The sequence below is a fragment of the Anser cygnoides genome, chromosome 9, assembly GCF_040182565.1.
Source record: "Anser cygnoides isolate HZ-2024a breed goose chromosome 9, Taihu_goose_T2T_genome, whole genome shotgun sequence".
NCBI lineage: Eukaryota > Metazoa > Chordata > Aves > Anseriformes > Anatidae > Anser > Anser cygnoides.
This window is the reverse complement of record NC_089881.1, coordinates 3,951,945-3,972,030: the sequence shown is the minus strand read 5'-3', so window position 1 is coordinate 3,972,030 and position 20,086 is coordinate 3,951,945. Positions and strand designations below refer to the sequence as shown.

At 40.3% G+C, this 20,086-nt stretch overlaps 1 protein-coding gene across 3 annotated transcripts in view; it reads left to right on the top strand.

Annotated features, from left to right (window-relative positions):
- Positions 1-17,016: 17,016 nt before the first annotated feature.
- The window catches only part of RHBDD1 (rhomboid domain containing 1), a 40,049-nt gene continuing 36,979 nt past the window's right edge, over positions 17,017-20,086 (top strand). Inside the window, exons 1-2 of one of the 3 annotated variants that reach the window (XM_067002225.1) lie at positions 17,029-17,124; positions 17,712-17,896. The gene's annotated coding sequence lies outside the window, so the exon portion shown is untranslated. Of the gene's footprint in view, positions 17,125-17,193; positions 17,505-17,711; positions 17,897-20,086 lie in introns of those variants that run through there. The other 2 variants (XM_048063010.2, XM_067002224.1) reach the window with 2 other exon arrangements.

The following is a 20,086-nucleotide window of genomic DNA, read 5'->3' as shown; positions in this document are numbered from 1 at the left end:
ACCAGGCACCTGACTCCAAGTATTTAATTGCCTTGATCACCCCAAAAAGATGGGGCTCAGATTAAGAACACCGATCTAGTTCAAATGGATAGAACTGCTACTTGGTTGTAAACAAATGAGCTTGGAGCCTCTGAAGTTCAGGAATGCCAAACAATATGGATACAGGCACATGAGTGGGACTCCAATCAATGGAAACCACATTGATGGGATATTTAGTAACAGGAAGAACAACTTTTTTAAAAATGCAAATGAGCAAGGAAATCAAATGAGAAGAAAACTTAAGTTTATCTGCCTTCTTAAAATGTTATTTCTCTTTATTTATATTTTCCTATGTCTAACGCTTTAGAACTAAGCAAGAAAATCAGACGCTAGTCTGTGAAAGCCAGTTTTGCCTTGTAGGCTAAAGTTTTTAAGATATTTTTTAAATTATTGAAGAACTGTACATATATTACATTACTGAAAGTCTTAGTATTGGTTTATTATTTGTCTGAGATCTAAAGAACCAGGCAGGTTTGGAAAGGATTGTGATAAAATAATGGGGTTTGGTTTTCATCTTTAATTCTCCATCTGAGATGGTTCGTATTAGAGATGACTAAGCATAAAGATGACTACGCGTAAGTCATAAAAAGGTCCAATTTTCATCTCATGATCAAAGCAGGCAACCTGAATATATGCAACAGAAAGTTATTTACCACACCACAGTGTGTATGTTTAGCCCTAAATAGATCTGTCCAACAGTGCTGTTACATCATTTGTTTCTAGCAAGTACTTTGAAGAATTGCTATGTAACAGATAGTGTAACTTTCTTCCAAAAAAATGTCTTTTGAGATTTCTGGGAGCTTAATAATAGAGAAATAGGCTCTTCTTTCTGATTACCAGAAACACAAAAATAGGAAATAGCCTGTCATCCAAGTGAAGTGTTGATCCAGCCATAAAACAATTACTGAGCTCATTTTATATTAAAAAAATATTTCTTGTATATCAGTTCTAACCATTTCATTAGTAAACTGAGGAGATCCAAGTTACTGTTAACTCCAGGGCCAAGGTAAACTCAGTTTGTTTACAGTGAAAATATTCCAGCAGAAAGGAAAATGTAGTATATATAGAAAGAAAAGGAAATAGTAATTTATGCACATCTTTTCCAGATAAACATTTTTATTAGCTGAATTAAGCTCTCTTAGGAGTAGAATGAGACACAAAGATAAAGACAATTAACCAAAAGCCAAACATTATAAATCAAACATTGACCTGAGTTTAATTTTTTTTCAATTCTGACAGTCGTTTTAGAAGACCTAAACCACATCATGTGCAGTTTACAGAGTCCCTCTGAAGTTACAGAATTAGAATAAACGGGTTCTACTATTACTGTACAGGAGTTCTCTGGTTCTTGCATTCTTTCCTGTTTTGCAGCCATGGTCTGTACTCACCCCAGGACCTACAGCTCAACAAACACTAACATAATTATAAATGAAAAATTCTGATGAGGCACTACTGCGGTCAACACCAGTTTTATCAAAAATTAAGCTAAGTTATCTAAATGAAATGGTATTAAATACACTTTGGTCTCCTTAGCACGTCTACCAAAATTAGAGAAAAATACTTGTTGCACTAATACTGTATTCAGTATGACATAGCTAATACAAATGGAGCAGAATTTCCACCTCTTTCACTAATTGCTCCTAGAAATTAAAAAAAAATCTAACAATTCCATTTTTTGTAAAATAACTTAGCTAACTTTGGGAACCAAAAGACACATCTTAAGAAATTCAGATGACTGAATTGAGAGAAGGTTTTTTGCAATAAAGTGCCCATAAAAACACTGATAAGTATCTTGGACTTTTCTAACTTGATTATTTCACTGTGCATTCACACACAACACACACACAAGTATAAATAACAGCATTTAATACATATAACAATATAAATACATGAACACATGTTACTCTAGAGTTACTGCTATTAGGTTATTCTCTAGTGCTGAAAACAATTTTGCACCGCTTTGGCATGCACAGCACTCCAGCAAGTCCCACCAATTAACAGCCTCTGCTGACAAGCAGAAGGTCTCCATGCCTATTATCCTCTGCTAGCTTTTCTAACCACTTTAATAAATTAATTCTTGGGGACGTTTGAGTTCATTTACATAAATATATCCTGCCCTCCTATTATGCTGTTACATTCACTAGATTATTTTTTTTTTCTACAAAGCATTTCTGGCGATTATTAGTAGCCAACAGATATGTAGGAGATATATATATACACACAGAACATATCGTCTGTCCATAGAAACCAGAAAAGAGTCTATGAGCACCCTCTTTCTATGGTCTCCCTACTTACACAGATTTACATGCTTTTGTTTACACTGAAGGGACAGGGAGCAACTGTTTGTCACCTAACACAAGACCAGCTAAGGATGGAAGGGTCTCAAAAAGGGATATTATCTGCATTTTTGTCTCTGGATGTGGGCAAGAAAGTATTTGTCAATTGATTGGTTTCAGCAGACTGAAAGGAAATAGAGTCCAGCTGTAAAATCTGGGAAATCAAGACCATTATGAAATAGTTCGGGACTGAAAAATAGGCTGTTTACATTTGATTGAGCTGTAGAACACAGATGAGGCTTCCTACGGTCTATACAGTTTTTATATATGAGGCTATTCCCAGGAATCCCACCTTTGTTCTTTTCCTTGAGGGCTCTTACTTCAAGGACCAGACCTCAAACAAACATAGGTCAGTTTCACCAACTTCCTCACCCAGTATCTCCCCAAGTCTGCACCACTAGGATTTATCTGGCTGTTTCGATCTCTTCTGTATTTATTGCCTCATGTCACAATCACAAAGCTAGTGTAAATACTGTGAATAATATTTGTATGTTTTGCACCCTAACATTTCCTGGCTGTTACTGCCAGCATTCATAGAGGCTTCCTTCAGACACCCCTTCTGTGTCCATTTGTAGTTCCTCTGCTTGCTTTCTCAGGCCAAAATCTTTAGGGATCACACGAGTTTCCAATTTGAATATTTTTACCAAAATTAAGACCTGAACATGTTACTAAGGATTTTCTGATTTATGCAGATGAGTACAATTGCCTTATTTGTTCCCTCCTTCATAGGATTATGCTACAAGCATGAATACAGTTGCTCAACTGATTTGTCTGTTTCTTCTGCTATTTCTAAAAATAGCACGCAGGAGATAGCAAAGGAATCGTTAATTTATACAGGGACAGGATACCTCTTGGGCTTTTTAATCCTTTAAAAATTATTTAGTAGCAGAGACAGATGCGAGGCTGACATCTCAATACAATGAAATCCTCAATTTACCCATGCTATCAGCAAGGTTCCAGTTATTGCATGATTCTATAGCTACGGAGTTTGTTACAGAATTAATTCCCTCCAACAGAATGCTGATTAACTATCTCAGCTTCTCTTGTTTCAAACAGATGTTTCTGGCCACACAATGACAAAGATCAACTTAAATACATGAGCAGAGTATAAATAATGCCTTCCTGAGTCTGCAGAACAACCTGAAAAAAAGTTAATGGAGCAGTCTGCTTCACCCTAATCGTCTCAAAGGGCTGTCAAGTCTGGAACTGGAAGATAAGTTTAAATGTTGCCCTCAGTAATTATTCCTATATGAATAATTTCAGCAGAAGCATCCAGCTTTTGTTCTTAACCTCCAGTCCGAAGCCGTCCATGTGGTGGAGAAATTAATAAAAATATTATCCCAGAGGAATTCATTCTTATTATGAAACACTTTCATATTTAACCAACTTCGAATGTCTTCTTTTTAACTTCAATTAAGCTACTGTAGAATATCCAGTTTCTTCTGTTATGCTGAAGTGCTGTAGCAAACTTGTTATAAAACACAGGCCCAACCTGCTAGACAACATATAGCATCCTAGGTACGTGCGCATCAGGGTCCCGCGAATACGTGCTACAGAAGTACAGCTTCGCCCATCAGCCACAGCCTGCTTCTGGTAGCAGTGAGCCTCTCTACCTTGCTGGTACTGCTGGGGAGAACTCTAAAAGTGCTAGGGATGAAACAATACTTGTTGTGCCACCCTCTCGCAGCTGCACCTGGTGACAACAACTGGCATCAGTCAGCTGAGAATAAGAATTAGCCCACCAGGTGTTCTACGGGTGCTCTCAGGGCTGCAGCTGAGGCACTGAATTACAATGTCCACCTCTGCCAGCCCGCTGGAGATTCCCACCATGCTGCTTGCATCCAGAGTGGCAATACAACATGGATAAATACCCCATGCTTTGGGAGTCTTGCACTTCACAGCTGTGACTTGCGCACATCAGGCATCCAAAAGGAAGTGTGCATGTAAGAAAAAGGTGCACACTGTGAAGCCTTAAGACTTGCAAGTGAGGTTACCTGTTCAGAAGTACAAAGCCTTCCCCAGGAGTAGATGCTTATTAGGAGAACTGGAGGGCTGCAGTTGGCTCTATGGAAGCAGACTTATATAGCCAAGATAATTTTCTTAAATCTGTGATGACAGTCTTCCTTGACAGCTTCATTCCTCAGAACTGCAGCAACTAATCTCCTGGATGAAGCTCCTGTGAGCAGAGACCACCACCAAAGCCTGTTGGCTTGAAACTCCTCATCCAAATGAAATCACAATGACCATAAATTCAGGTTTAAGTGTTAAAATAACTTTTCTTCAACTGTGCTTTCCCACAGCAACAGTCGATAGGAACAAAGGATAGAATGCAAAAGAGTAAACTAGGACCTGAGAAATACAGAAAACACTCTAAAGTCAGGCAGGGAAAAAGCTTGGCCCATAGATACACCTCCCCTTGCCTTGTGGAGAGATGAGATAAGATCATTGAGTTCTGTGGTTTCTGCATCTGAGAACGGGGGTACTATGCTAATAGCTGTGATTATAACATTTGATGTGGGTTTCCAGGTCATTATGGATGCTATCAAGGTGTTTCACTGCAGGAATACACAACTCCCACTGCAGTGGCCTCATTGAGAGGAGGGTCAGATGTACAATCTAAGAGATATGCCATCTCTTTAGCACACATACCTTATGCTGTCTGAGAGTCCAGCTACACACAAACACTGCAAAGAGCATAGTACCCCTGTACAGCTCCTGGCTAAATCCCTTCACCTGCAGGAAAAGGGAGTGATCTCAGTGGAATCAGCAATTAGTTTGATTCAGTACCACTGCAATATTCACTACAGGTTTTTAGTGCAGAGTATGACAGGCAGATCCGTTGCCGGTGACCTTAATACTACTGATTACTATGCAGTTTGTTGAGTAAGCACTGTGTAAGCGAACAAGTCAGAAGCATATCCACTGAATAAAGATAACACCACATCAATATATCATTATGTTAAGCTTACATTAATCCAAAAACATTTGTTAAACTAGAAGGAATCTCACTTTGCACCATGCGAAGCCCTCTCACTTCAGCTTTAATACAAAGCATCTCTACAGTGTGATCTCATGATTGAAGACTTCAAAATCATACAAGCAACAAGGAACAGTTAGGGTTTGCATACATAATCTAAATTTTTGTTATCTCCTGACATTTCTGAAACTTTTTTTTTTCCCAAGAGGTTTCAATCTTCCAAAAATTTCCAGCCATGCTTAACTTCAGTTTACTGAGCAACACCGATGGCTGTACTGGAATTACTGTCTCTATGAATGGGTCCTCCACAATCCCAAAGGTTTTGGAATATTTTGCATCAGTACATGAATAGATGACTAAACATAAGAATACAGAGTTTGACAGCTCTATTATAATCATGCAAAAAAAAAAACAAACTTCTCTGCAGATTACTATTCCCAGGTAGTAATTTGTATACACAAAGCTAATGATCCGACATGACCTAAACGAGGAATGCCACTTTCCGTTCGTTGAAAATGCAAATAGTTAAGGACCTTGAAAATGGTGGTTGCAGAGGTCACCTCACTGATCTGTTATCAAAGCTTGCATAATTAAGTGGATGCCACAGCCATTAACTTGCATATGGGTTTGCACATGTCAATGCAGGCCAGCTTAATCTAAAGGTGAATTCAATAATGTTATGCTGAATTGCAGTCCACAAAGCCTATGATTAAGGGTCAGCACATCTGGCTTCTGATTTGATGTCAGCTGCTAACCTTTCTTTGACCTTATCCCCTGCAGACTTTCTAACTATTACCATGGATATTTTCCAATGTCATCCTGCTGACTCTCTCTATGCAGTGAGAAATACCAAGTAGCTTCACCTTTACTAAGTTAATTTTAAAACCTCTTCGGTGTACCTGGAAAACTAACATTTCATTTTAATTTCCTAAAACAGCAGTAAATTGTCAGCTCACATTGGGAGGACATGAATGGAAATTAGAGGAAAGCTTAATTTTCCTTTTCCAAAATAACTAACCCATCCATTAGCCAGCGTGATTGGTGGAATTTGCATGCTTTTCATACAAGCACTGGTGACTAAAATTTATTCTCCCTTAGTGTAGCTGTGTGAAACGAACAGCAGAAAATCTTGCTTATGCTATATAGGAAATCATTCACACTGCATGAGATTTCCTGCTTTACTGGCTTTTATTGTTCTCCCACTTATTCATTTCCCTACATTTGGCAGGTTTGCGTCCCGTTTCTGTTTTTGATAGGCTGAAGCTTCTTTATGCCCTTGAGTAGGGCAGTCCAAACCTGCCAAAAAAGGACAACGTCTGTTGAGACTTTGAGCTGCATCATTTCTGCATAAAAAAAATATCTCCCAACTTGGCTTTTCATTTGCATCAGAAAACACTGCTCATTAGAAACAGTTCCTAAACTTACATGGTTCTCTAAGCTCCATACCAACTGATTCTCTTTACAAAACAAACAAAAAATTACAATTTACAAAGGTGAAAGGTAGGTAATTACACTAGCACACCGCATTATTATATCCTTTCCAAGAACACAAAATGAAGTAAATGAATGGTTCAAACAGCCACATGCAATAGCACACTTTTCTTCAGATAAATGAACAAGTTTTTCAGCACAATGAACACCCCAAGGCACCACAAGGTTTTACTTCATATTAGAAAAAGATATATGAAGAATTCAGCACCTTTATATTTTAGGAATACTGATCAGTTACAATACACATTGGGATCGTTTGCATAATACTTGGTTCTTTTGTCTTGAGAATGATGTGCTATAGTATGATTTTTTTCCCTGTAAATCAGCCTATTTCAAATAGCATAGTAGCATTCGTATATAGAGTTTTTTCTGTATTTAGAATTGTAAAAGCCTCAAAAAGAACCTATCCAATGCTTGAATTACTTATTTTATGTTGTGCATCAATGCACTTAATATGTTTCTTTTAGAATATTAACAATTATCATCACCTCCCACTTATTCCACCTCTCCTGCCACACAGAGGGAAAATGGGGCTTAATTGTGGAAGTTGGCAACTGTTGTAGCCCCATAATACATACAACACCAAGAGACTGTGGACCCATTTCGTGTTCCTATTTCAAGGAAGCAGTACAGCAGTTACAGCATGTTCCACCATTTGCACTGTCCATATCAGTAGTAAATCTCAAATCAGCTACATGCTGCATCACTGAATAATAAACAAAACCTACTGGGACACAGCTGAAACCAGGATGAATTCAGAGCTACGCCATATTCAGCAGGAGCTGCGAGTTCTGAGCAAGGACTGGGTTTGTTGTTCACATCGTGAACGTTTCAAAGAGGTTTTATTCATTTCCTGGAGTTTGAATGCTTTGTTTGGAGGCCATTCATAAGTGCTCCTCCAGCCACACTTGGGCCCCCTGAGGAACGCATTGCTCCCCAGCACCACTGGAGGACAGCTCAGATCACCAGCTCTGTGCAATTGCTCTGTAAACCCTGCTGGCATATGCAGGTAGAATTACCAATCTTCTCTATCATGCCTCCATCCAGATTGTAACAGGCTGGGGAAATACCCTGCAGGTGCAAGGAGTAGCTTCCAGCAAGGGACAGTGAGGACAGTGACAAGCTGCTAAGGCAGAACAGGGCAGGCATCCTAGGGACTGGCACGGCTTGCAGCCAGAGGTGACAAATGGGACTTACCAGCTGCCCCAGGCTGAGCACACCCCAGTCCCTGGGGTGCCTGCAGTCCTTGCCCAAGCACCCCTTTTCCTCACAGAGAGCCCCACGATGCTCCAGCCTGACTCTCACCCATTTCTCCCATCAATTCTTGCTCATCTTTTTTTTGTCCAGCAAAGAGACAAGCAGGTGTCAAACATACCTGGTACAGTTCTGCAAAGCCTGACGGCCCCTTTTCTCTTTATTAATATTCTCAGCCAAAAAGGCAAATTTAAAGTCCACCTGGTTCTCAAAACAGGGCTTAACACCTGTTCTGGCCTTCTACAACAGAGCAAATTTCGTCCCACTTCACAGTCATTTCTGCTAAATTGCCACTACTATCCAGTCTATCCACCTCTTGTTTGCAAAACCTACCCTATTTATAAGCAAAAGGACTTTTCATATATGCAAAGAGAAGGTAAAGACATTTATTGGATGTCATGCCATCACCATCTCCTATGTCCATATCCGTAATGCAAGCCTTCTATTAGCATTAGTAACTGGGTATGCACAAAGACATTTCACTTGATTCCCATGCAGCTTCTCTTTGGCACGTACAGCAGTCTCATTTTGCTTGTGTGGAACTTTCATATTTTTCCCCATTATGAGTCCCCATAGCCCAGATTGATAGTAGACCCAGCTGTCCTTTATAATTACATTTTAATGACTTAGGATGGTTGTTTGCATTTTGGCAACTTGTTTAATAGTGATGACATTTAAATTGTCACAACTAGGCTTCAAAGTTATCAATTTATTAGATGATCAGGAAACTTCACACCTATGGTGGAGCAGTTTTTTGGCTGCAAACTCAGGAATCCATCAGCACACTGATTTATATAATGAAGGTTATTTCATAGGGATATGTTTTAGTTAATTCATCCCTGAAATAGAGTAACTTGCACAAATTAAAAAGGTTCTGTTTACTTATTTATTATTACATTAGATTGACAGATACTCTAAAAACACACATACTGTGTTGTATTCTGGTGCTTGCTTCATTTCAGTATACTGACTTTTGTGTGTGCACATCCACTGATTTCTTCTGCAAATGAACCTGGGATGTGCAGAATCATATGATTCCTTCAGAGAAACTTCTCTCTCATATGCCAATACATGCTCTCAAATACTGCATAAATTATGTACTTTGTAAGGCAGGATTTTTGGCACACTATTTCACCTCCCCCAACCTAATGCTGCATCAAAACAGATAGGTGCTCAACTTCTTATAAAAAAGTAGAAGTTGTGAATAGCAGAAAAATTAACCCTGATCTCCTGTTCCACATATCCAGTTCATCACAGTATTCAGCTCACCCAACACATTCCCAACACGCTGCTTAGCTACCCCTCTTCCTCTCTGCTTCTCATTTCTAACTAAAGCCTTCAAGTCTCTGATGTCTCCTGTGCAGCTATGTCAACCTGCTATCTGGAGAAGAACCACCACACGGTGTGGGCATGTAAAGCCGTGTGTCCTTACTCACAAAGCCACTGATGCATTGCCCCTCAGCAACCAAGAGGGCAAAAAGTGATCAGTGCTGGACAGCCCACCTTTGTCTAACCAGCCTCTCTAGCTAGGTCTCTCGTACTTGAGCTCAGCTCCTGGATCTGCATGCATACCCTTGGCCCCTTTCTCGTTACATAGAGGTATAGAGCAGCTTCCCTCACCAAAAAGGGACCACCACAAGTGGGAGCCTCAGTGAGCTGCAGGAGGTGCTGGAGCTGCAGCCCATGAGCAACGCACGCTTCTGGCAGATGCGACTGAATCAGGTTAACTGATTCACACGTTCATGGCAGAGGCTAACATCTAGGTAAAAACTGCTAAACTTCATTTTTTTTTCAGGAAATCAAATTAAATGCATGTTAATAAGTGGCTGGTGATCAACATAAACATGGCTATGTCAGTCATCCCTGAGGAGAGCAACTCTGGCAGGGGCAGGAGGGGTACTCCTGCTTGCTGCCAGGTCCCCAGTGTCACAAATGCCACCTCAGACAGGCACCATGCCTGTACAAGCTGATGCCTTTTGAGCTCCCACCTAGTTCAGGGGCTTGGCCCGGTAGGGAGTATACCAAAATTTTCCCTCAGAGAAGACTGGCTTTAATACATGAATGGTGGAAAATTCTAATGAACACACTTCTCTTTACATTTTTGACTGACCTTTCCCCCTTATCATGGGTATTACCTTCAAGCAATCATTAAGTAAATAGATCTAAAAGAAAAGTCATTTCAAGTACAGATTTCTTCCACTACATTCCCCAGAGTGCCCACTCTGTAGGCCTTGGGCAAAATCCAGCACGAATTTATCTCAAGAACAGGCCAATGCTCATTAATCAAGCAAAGGCCTGGCTGAAATCTTCACAAGCGGCTGTGCAGAACGCTGAGTCACCTTGTTGCAACTGATCTAGGTACTCTGCAATGCCAAAAGCCAACAAGCTGCCAGAGACCATTATTTTACAGATGGAAAGCCAGTAAAGAGAATAAGAAAAGTAATTAAAATTTTGTTTCTCAAGCTTACTGGACAGAAATCAAAATTAAAAAGCAATAAATAGCTGAAGTAAATGTGACAGGTAGCAGAAAAATACACATTATACAGCTGCTGAAAGAAAAAGCTGTAAATATGCTCTCACATGTATTTTGGTAGAGGAGGAAGAAGTCCCCAGGGAAATCCCCAAGGAAATTCTTTGGCTCTTTGGGAAGTAGGAGGGTTTGCCTCCTTGGAACCACTGAAAAACCTGCCCTTCTACCTAGAAAGCTGGAAGATCCCCAGAAACCTCAGCAAGTCCTAGAAAGTTCACATCAGTAACCACGCAGAAGGCTGAGCACTATCTTTATGCCCTTGTTGGAGCTCATTCCATGCCAATTGCATGCTCCCTGCCCCGGACTTCGCTTTGTTCCAGAGATGGCCTTTGAAGTGTGAGATTTCTGCTCTCAGGATGGTCTGTGGGACAGGTAATACAGCTCCAGGCTGCACTACCTGTTCTTGCTCAGAGCTGTATTGCCTCCTCTGATCAGGATGATGGAGTCCTGCCGCCGCCAGCCCCACCCAGGCCCTGGAGACAGCCCCAGCCAGGTCCCAAGCTTTTCCCCTTGTGATTTTTGTTTAAGGAAGACTAGAAAGCTCTATCAGTAGATGAGTGACAGGCAATCACCTCCAGCAAAGGGGAAAATAAGCTACAGAAGGAAGACAGCAGCCTCTTTGGGTGTTGCAGTTGTTTGCACAGTGACTGCATCATAGCACATCACTTCTCAGCCTCAGCTGGGCTTCACAAGAGGCAGGCACAGAAATGCAACACTGAGGCATCTCCCACTGCTGTTTCAAGTCTGAAGTAAAACTTCCATCCGTACTTGCTGGTTCCAACAACAAGAGGTACTACATGCCCTGTCTTCGTCCTTAGGACACCAACAGCACTACCACAAAAACAGGTGTGAAATTTACTGTTTGAAACCAGCCTAAACACTGATGCCTGTTTCATATGGAGACGCAAGAGAAAGCTATTGCCACTCAGCTGCTATGTTCAACTTCCAGTATGCTCTGAAGAGAATCAAGAATTGCCCCCAATTTGTATTTAATTTTGAAGTCTGCTGCTTCTATTTCAGAGCTAAATAAGGCCTTGTGTGCCTGAAAGCATCTCTATTTCTCCTATCTATATTAGCTAATTAAACAGAATATATTACACTTGCCAGAAGATTCCTTACACATCCCCCCCCAGTAGAAGTGAAATTTCTCTTGGTCAGAACCTCATTAAGACCTAGCTGCAACCTATGAATACAATGCAACTCCCAGGTTTGGTAAAAGTCAACAGTGTTACACTATTTCATTATAATTCTCGCAGTATTGCTTATGTTAAAAGTACTTAGATGTGCCATAAAGCCAGTTTGATCTTCATCTAATTTACTTTTCTCCTTTCTGAGGAAGCTTTATCATTTCTACTGAATGTTTTAAAAGCAGAAGCACTAACAAAGGAAATTAAATAGATGCTTTGAAAAGAGCTTACCAATTCTGAATCATCACTTTCAGATCCACTGCCTCGAGTATCACATTCACCCCTTGGTCATGCTGGAAGGAGCAGGGAAGGCCCAGAGGTGGCAGCCAGGTTCAGCCAAGAGCCCAGATCACAGAGGACGCCCACAGTGACGAGGCAGGCCAGAAGCCAAGCCACAAAATCAATCTGCAGGATATGGCCAGGATCAGTCCTGCTGAGGGCACACAGGACAGGCACGGCCCCAGGATGGCCAGGCTGAGCTACGTGCCCACAAACCAGGCTTAGTCTAGGCCAGGCCCAGCCTAAGCCAACAAGGCCCCCAAGCAGAGGTGTAGTAGAACTGAAGACGTTGGAAGGAATCAAAGGCCTGGGGCTGTCCTGAAATGGGGCTCCTGGGCCCATGGGCAGTGCATGTGGGTGGGCGAACCCAGGTGAGGCCAGTCAGGGGAATTAAGGCCTATCAGTGCACTCCCCAGGACAGATGCCTTGGTTAGGCTTAATTTTGTTGAACGTAACGTAAAGACGGCTCTAAACAGGAAAACAAACAAACAAATTAGTAATTCCCATTTCAATTATGAACGTAATACTTTTGGGATTCAAGCTTCCAAGGGAAATTCAGCTTCTTTCATTGTATAAAATCAGAAATAAAAAAAGACTGAATCATGAAGTCAAATTTTAGGACCAGTCTTTCATAGACAAAAGGCAGCAGCCCCTCTTCCAAATGCTTCCCCATGCTCCGGCCTCTCAACCTCTCTGCAAAGGACATGCTATATGGATTGAGTTGATGAGTGTATGTGTTGTACATCCAAGGTTAGATTAAAAAGACAAAAACGTGAAGAACACAAATTCTACTCCTACATCTGTAACAAATACAGAACAAGAAAAGACTTCCAAAAAGGGGCTTACTGTAATTTCTGGAGAAATTCCTTTACTATCTTTGACAAATCCTTATTTGCAAGGAGTGCCAGATAAAGCCCTTCACTATTGCCTCTGGATTAGCCCAACTTTGAGAGCTGGGAACCCGAGAGTACTAAAAATTGATATTTCATCACCCCAGGCAAGCACATTGCTTCAATTGTCCTGGCACCGTGCAGGCCAACGGCGTGCACAAGAATGTCACCAGATTACTGATACAGCCTTGCTACAAAGCAGTTAAAATTTTGTAAAAAATTGGATCAAAACCCATGTTTCCACAAAAGAAAACATTATGTGAATGCTTTATAGAAATGGGAAATAATCACAAAATTTTCACAGCTACAGTATTAACAAAAACTCTGCCAGCAGCAGAATATAATTTAACTTTGCATTTTGTATAAACTGTGAATGATGAGATGTAAATTATGTTGCCACTGAAAAAAGAACTGTATTCAACAGAATACTTTTTGCCTATAGTACTATTACAGTTAACAACTTTTCAGACTGTTTCAGTAATGATTATTAAGATTCCTGTGGTCAAGCAAGTATGTTTGCATATTCATTACGTTTTTAAATCAATTTTAGGTGATGGCAGGTTACTGTCTTATTGTCCCACAGTAAATAAACTTTTGTATTATAGCTTGTTTTCACCAGTGACCTTGAGTTATTTTATTTTATTTTATTTTATTTTTATAAAGCTCTTTAGTTGAGTAGAGAGATTGTCTGGTACCATCTTCTTGGCATATTGCACACATTCATTTCCTTAACATTGTCTTTTGGTCTATTATGTTCTCCACTGGTGACATACAACAGCTTAGGATTTTAAGGATGAAAACGCTTTGGTTTAACTGAAGTCTCTCAATGTAATGTAGAAGTATCTGGATAAGCAGGAGGTGACTAGATGATCAAAGGCCCTTCGGATGTAAGCATTATGAAACCTTTTTGATGTTAGTCCATTTCTTCCGGCCCATATTCAGACCAATAGACTCTTTTATTTTTCAACAGATGTTTCTTCTTTTCCTTCCGGCAGACTATATGTGCAGATCAAGAACCTCCAGGATATATTCCTTTTTATCTCTACAGGCTGGAGACAAAGCATCTACATTTTTCACACCATTTGTCCACACTGTATTATAAAGTGGTAGTGTTAGTGATGGTGACAGCTGAACTGGAGAAAGTACGCTACCAGCTAAGGAAAAGCTAGTATGGGTGGGCTACGTGACAAAGACAAAGTTATTAGCAGATCAAAGACTCCAAAAGATTAAGCCCTGAATTCACACAAAACATTTGTTATCAGATCATATTTCCGTATGTATCTCTCAGAAGGGCTTGGCTCCACAGTTTCCAAAGCATTATTTTGTTTTCAGAACCAGAATGGTAGCAGAGGTAAAATAGCTGTATATAAACTAATTACGTATTTAAACCAGTCCTTTAATCATCTGTATTTTGTTAATTTTCTGACAGATGCATAATATCCTGTGTATCAAATTTTGGGCTACTACTTCTGCTTCTACTGTTTGTAAATACTGTCATAAGAAAGTCACACAGTTCCTTTATTCTAACCGTGCTTAGACATTCTTCTGATGTTTGTAGGCTAGTCCTAACCAGTTCTTTGAGATTAACATAAACAGTGTTTCAAATATGCTGCTATTGGATTCAAAGCGTTAATTAAAAAAATATCCTTCGGATATGCATTTAATCTGCATCCACGCATTCCATAGCAAGCTGTTCCTTCCCAATTATTTCATGATAAGAAAAACTCAGTAAATATCAGAAAAATTAGTATTCTGAGGTACTCTACTGCTCCTAAAACCCGTTTAAACCTTGTGCTATTAAGCAACGGAAAAATCTCAATGTCACTTTTTCATTATTGTTCAACATATGACTAAGTTGAAAGTTTACAGTGATAATAGCTGCAATATAAATATTTTCACGGATTATATAGTTAGCAGTAAGGCGTAAGCAGTGCTAACCATATGCGTCACTGCTGTGCTAACTGTACGTGGCTTATGAAAATGATGTTTTTGTTTATTTCTCCCTTATTTTCTTTCAAAGTACTGAATTTTCTTTCAATCAGCTCAGACAAAAATAGGAAACAGAAGCTATACTGTTAAAAGCTGCTTAAATGGAAAGGGACATTGTCTTACAGGTACTCAGGTAACTTTCTAGGTGCCAACTCTTCAGCCTAACCAAACTGCTATTTTTACTCAAAAACATCTTCCATGTTAAGGGCATCTGGGTAATCTCATGTACATGAAATATATAAGCATGGCTAAAGAAATATATTTCATCATTTATTGAAATTCTCCATTAAAAAGTTGTAGTTTGTAAAACAGCATTTTACATTTTATTCCATTTTATTGATAAGAAAAATAAACCTTCAGACAAAACAGTAAAAGAAATCCATGAGGTGAACGGTGGCATGAGATTAAGGATAGAAAGCAGCAGGTTTATTTTTTCTTACAGAAAAAATAATTTTCTTAAATAATTTAATTAATTTTCTTAATTTTCTTAAATAATTTTTCTTACAGAAAAAATAATTATACTTAAAGATATTTATATAAGTATAAAATAATCCAGAAGATGTTTGGTTTTGTTTGATTGTTTGTCTTGTTTAGCAAACAGTTTTTGTAGAACAGGAGGCAAATCAAAATTTCAGACCTCACACTTGGGTAAAAAGTACAAGAATGGTGGCTTTCTACATATGGGGCCAATTGATCACAGCATCATTCATTTACTTCACCTACCATTGTTCCTGTGACTTCTATTCTTCCTGACTTATCAATAAGGGCCCAAAAAGATAGAAAATATAAGATTGCTTGGGATAACACAGGATGTGAATTAGGAATGAAGTCAGGATCTTCTAGGTCCCAGAAGAGAACCACAACCTCAAGACTTGTACATCCAGTAATAAGATCTGGACCTGCACACATGCAATAAATACTGCATCGTTAAGAATTATAGACTAGAATTATGAGTGCATGAAAATGGAGTACACTATTACAGAGAATGGTGCCAATTACAGAAAACCTAGTGTATGTTAGAAAATCTATCAGTCTAGGCATTTGTAACTCCCACACCCTGTGATTTCTATGAATTTTTATGATTAGCATTAATCGTGGTAACAGATCTAAATGTGCCAAAACTAAAGAGTTTAAGATAACGTGTCTAAATGGTGGCACACAGAATCTGCCCTCCTCTTTTGGCTTCTGTTCATTCTTGGAAGAGAAGACTATGCTGAAGTTGCTTGTTTTGGCACGGTCTGCTCCTTTAACTTGATCTCCACCCTATTTCTAGGAATTCAGCCTCTTTCATGCCTGCCAGTCTGCTGAGCTGTGTGCTGTTTTTGGAAGGGCAGAATACAATTTTCATATAAATTCTATGACATACTTGTATGAATTGCCAAAATATTCTCTGAAACCTAAGTGCCACATAAATGACAGCAAAATAGGGCCATTTACAAGTAGCTTTGGCTATGGATTTTGTATGATTCATTTCTAGTCACATATTTGCACCACCAGCTTGCCAACATTTCTGCGATAACCTATTATTTTAGACATTTATCATTTGCTCAGTGGATTCCCTGCTGAATGTGAGTAACAAAGCTCACAGTCTAGATATCTGCATCAAATTTTGGGAGTCACTTAATACCGGTGACCGGTAATCTACACAAATTAAACTAATGTTTTCATCCAAGCATCTTTAGTACTGGAACAAAGCAGTTAAAGTATTAAACTTATTGAACTAGTGCTTGAGCATATAGTAAGGTTTTTAAAAAGAACCTAATTACACGTTTTAATTGGATGCAGCACCAGTAGGCACTATTTTCGCACAATTTATTGAATAGACACAAAAGCCTCCCTACGAGGCGAAATGGGGGGCCTACGGGCCCTACGTCCCCTCGCCTCAGCCAGCCGCCGCCCTGAGGCCACTGTGCCCGCCGGGCCGGGCTGCTCCACGTTAAACCGAACGCCCACAGCACCACACAGCCGCCATCTTCCCGCCCCCGGTCCTGTGAGGGGCCGCGCCCCGCTCCGCCTCAATGCGCACGCGCGGCTGAGGCGAGCGTCGAGGGAGGGTTTCGAACCCGGATCCCTCTGCGCGGAGTGGCGGCCGGGTCACGTGGGGCGGCGGCGGGGCCGGCGGCGGGGCCGGGGCCGGGGCTGCGCGGGGAACGTGAGTGGAGGGGAGGGGACGGGAGGGGCGGGGCCGGGCCGGGGTTGGGGGGGGGAGGGGGGTGCGTCTCCTTTTCCTCCTGCTCCTTTTCCTCCTCGTCTTCTTCAGCGCCGGCTCTGGGGGCCGGGAAAGGAGCTTCATGGAGCGAAGGCTCTCGGCTCGCCCCCTTGAGCAGTGCTTTTACAGGCTATGTGAAAATAGCCAGGGGATTTGTTGTCATTTTTCTTTTTTTTTTTTTTTTTTAACCAGATCTATGTTCCTCTTTTCTTAAAGTGCTTAAAAACAACAATAAAGAGCCCGCAAATGATTTGCGCGTGTATCGAAAGGAGAAGGGGTAAACAAGCGGCCTGGCTGTATGTTGGAGGCTTCCTGAAGCGGCTGTAAGAGCACTTGGCGTGACTCAGCTGGTAGTGAGATGGGGTTAGCGGTACCAGGCTGCGTGGTGAGGGCCTTGCAGCCGCACTGCGTTACTGCAGGGAGGTCTGAGGGCTTGCCAGGAGTTAGCACTAGTGCCAGAAAGGGTATACTTCTGGGTGTTCAGCTGGTACGGTTCATTAAAAGGCTAACTTCATCCTTTCGCACTCCAGACTGCAGGCAAATTTCTCCTGAAGCAATAAAAACAAAGAAGCACGAAGCTTGTGAGGGCCTTCGCGCTTCTGAAGTCGTCAGGGAAGCATGGATTGTTTCACTTCAATTACATCGCCAAATTCTTGAGCTGAACAGGGGAGGATGCTCTTCTGCTCTAATTACGCCGTTTTTTGATTATACCAGTGTAAGGATCGCAGTCAAATCCAAAAAAATCCTGACCCTATTTAAAGTAATTAAAAATCCATGAAGTTAAAAATCTAACTGTGCCCTAATCTGAAATCCCGTTTTGTTCTGATAAGTGTGTGTGTGTATCTATTCACAACTGACACCCCCTCACCTTCACAAGTAGAGTGATACAGCTATAAATATTAACTATGATTTTACTTCTCTCAGTTAATTTATATATGTTTAGGTGTATCCTAGCATTTTGAGAAGTAGTTATTCATTATCTGTTATGAGATGGGGGTAGTAAGAACGTTTGTCAAATCTTTTTGTGTCACTTTGTTCCCACAAAACTGGGAAGGATCTTAATATGTCCATTGTCTCCCCCGCAAAATGGTATTATAATAGCAAGTAATTCTGACTAACTGACCACAGAGGTTCAAAAAGAGCTGACCTTTCAAAGAAAGAAACGCTCTATTGACTTTTTTTTTCTTTTTTATCTGTTTGATTATATGTGTCATATAAATTTAGAGGTACAGGACTGCCTCCGTTTTAGGATTCCAAAGCAATGAAACCAGTGGTGGCTCATGGCTGTTGTGTGGCCTCTGTTTGAATCTTGAACAGACTTCTTCCAATAAAGGCAAACAGTAATTTCTAATGAACTTAATTTCTAAGGGGAGTTACTAAAATGTAGACTTGCAAAATGTAAAATACAAAAATCTATAAAGGATCCTGCTTTTTTGTCTGCTTTACACTGAAATGGCAGCAGAATTTCTGTTATATAAACTTATATAAGCCCAAACTACTCTTTTTGATGGTAACCTAAAACTACACTTTCTGACTAAACTAAGCTATATCCATGAAAAGGGTGTGTGCATGTGTGTATGTATATATATCCACGTAGATAGACTCATGAAGGGGATAGACCTAATACAGTATTAGGTTGTTCCGTTTCGGGAGATTATTTATATTGCACTATGAAAAGTGATGTGACCTTTGTCTCCAGAGGAAGAGGCAGTGAATATGACCAGTATATGTATTACCAGTAAATCCTTTTCACCATAGATAACGCCTTAGTTTTGAGGCACATGAGCAAAGTATCTGTTTCCGCAGTGGCTGCCTATGAAAGGTAATGGAGAGACCGAAAGATCAGGAAGGAATGAGTTTAGTGGTAGACATAGCCTTTAATGCAGTCATTGTATGTTAATATTTCACTTTGTGTTGTTTCCTATCAGCAAGGTAGTTACTGAATTATTTTGACATTTTCTGATATGTCACGTTGTCTGGTTTTCAGTTTAAAGTTCAGTATTTTGTGAATGAAAGCACCTTATGGCCTTTAAAGGCGCATTTGATTAATCTAGAAGTTATTCTCTATAAATTAATTACCTCTATAATTACATCAGAAGCTTGTCTTTTGCTCTGAACTATGTAATTGACTATATATTTGAAAGCTTATTGTAACTGACCGACCATGGTTGTCCTTCTCCTTGCATACATATTAAATATAAACGGGCTGGTTCTTTGTGTTTCAAATTGTTGAGGTTTTGCTTGCACTGATCTGTTTTTCTGTTTATTCTGCCTTCTTCTGTCCCTGTCAAAATTTGAGGACAATAGTAAGTGTTTGCAGTTTGCTTGTGCTTCCATTGTAGGACTTCCCTTTTGCCTTAAAACCACTGCTTCTTTTTCTGTTTTGTTCTTTGCTTGGGTAAGATTTTGTACCCCGAGACTGCATCTTCATAGGCAAGTACTACGGGTCTGTTGGGCTTATAGGTAGTGAGGAGCAGGTTATGCTCAGGATCTGACCTTTGCCCCTTTCACCATGATGTGTGTGTGTGTGTGTAAGTTTTTGTTGTTGTTGGTGTTTTTTTTTTATTTTTTTACTTTGGACAAGCTGCAGTCTGCACCTGGCAGCAGAAGGCCCAATTTTTCTGGAATGCACTGGGTTCTTTCCTGGAGCATGTCTCCTGGTTTGGCTTGACCTGAAAAGAGACCAAACAGTTCGTGCCCACTCCAGAGAACAACAGTGAAACCAGTGGGAGCAATGGAGAGGTTCACTTCAAAATCAGACTCCCAAGCCAAACGAAAGCATTAACACTGGGATTTTTTCTGTCAGTGGAGGTTATACAGTGCTAAGGTTCCTCTTTACAAATCAGTTTTGCAAGGCAAGGAGAAGAGCCCAGTAGTTCTAGAGAGAAGCTGGCAGGGCTTCTTA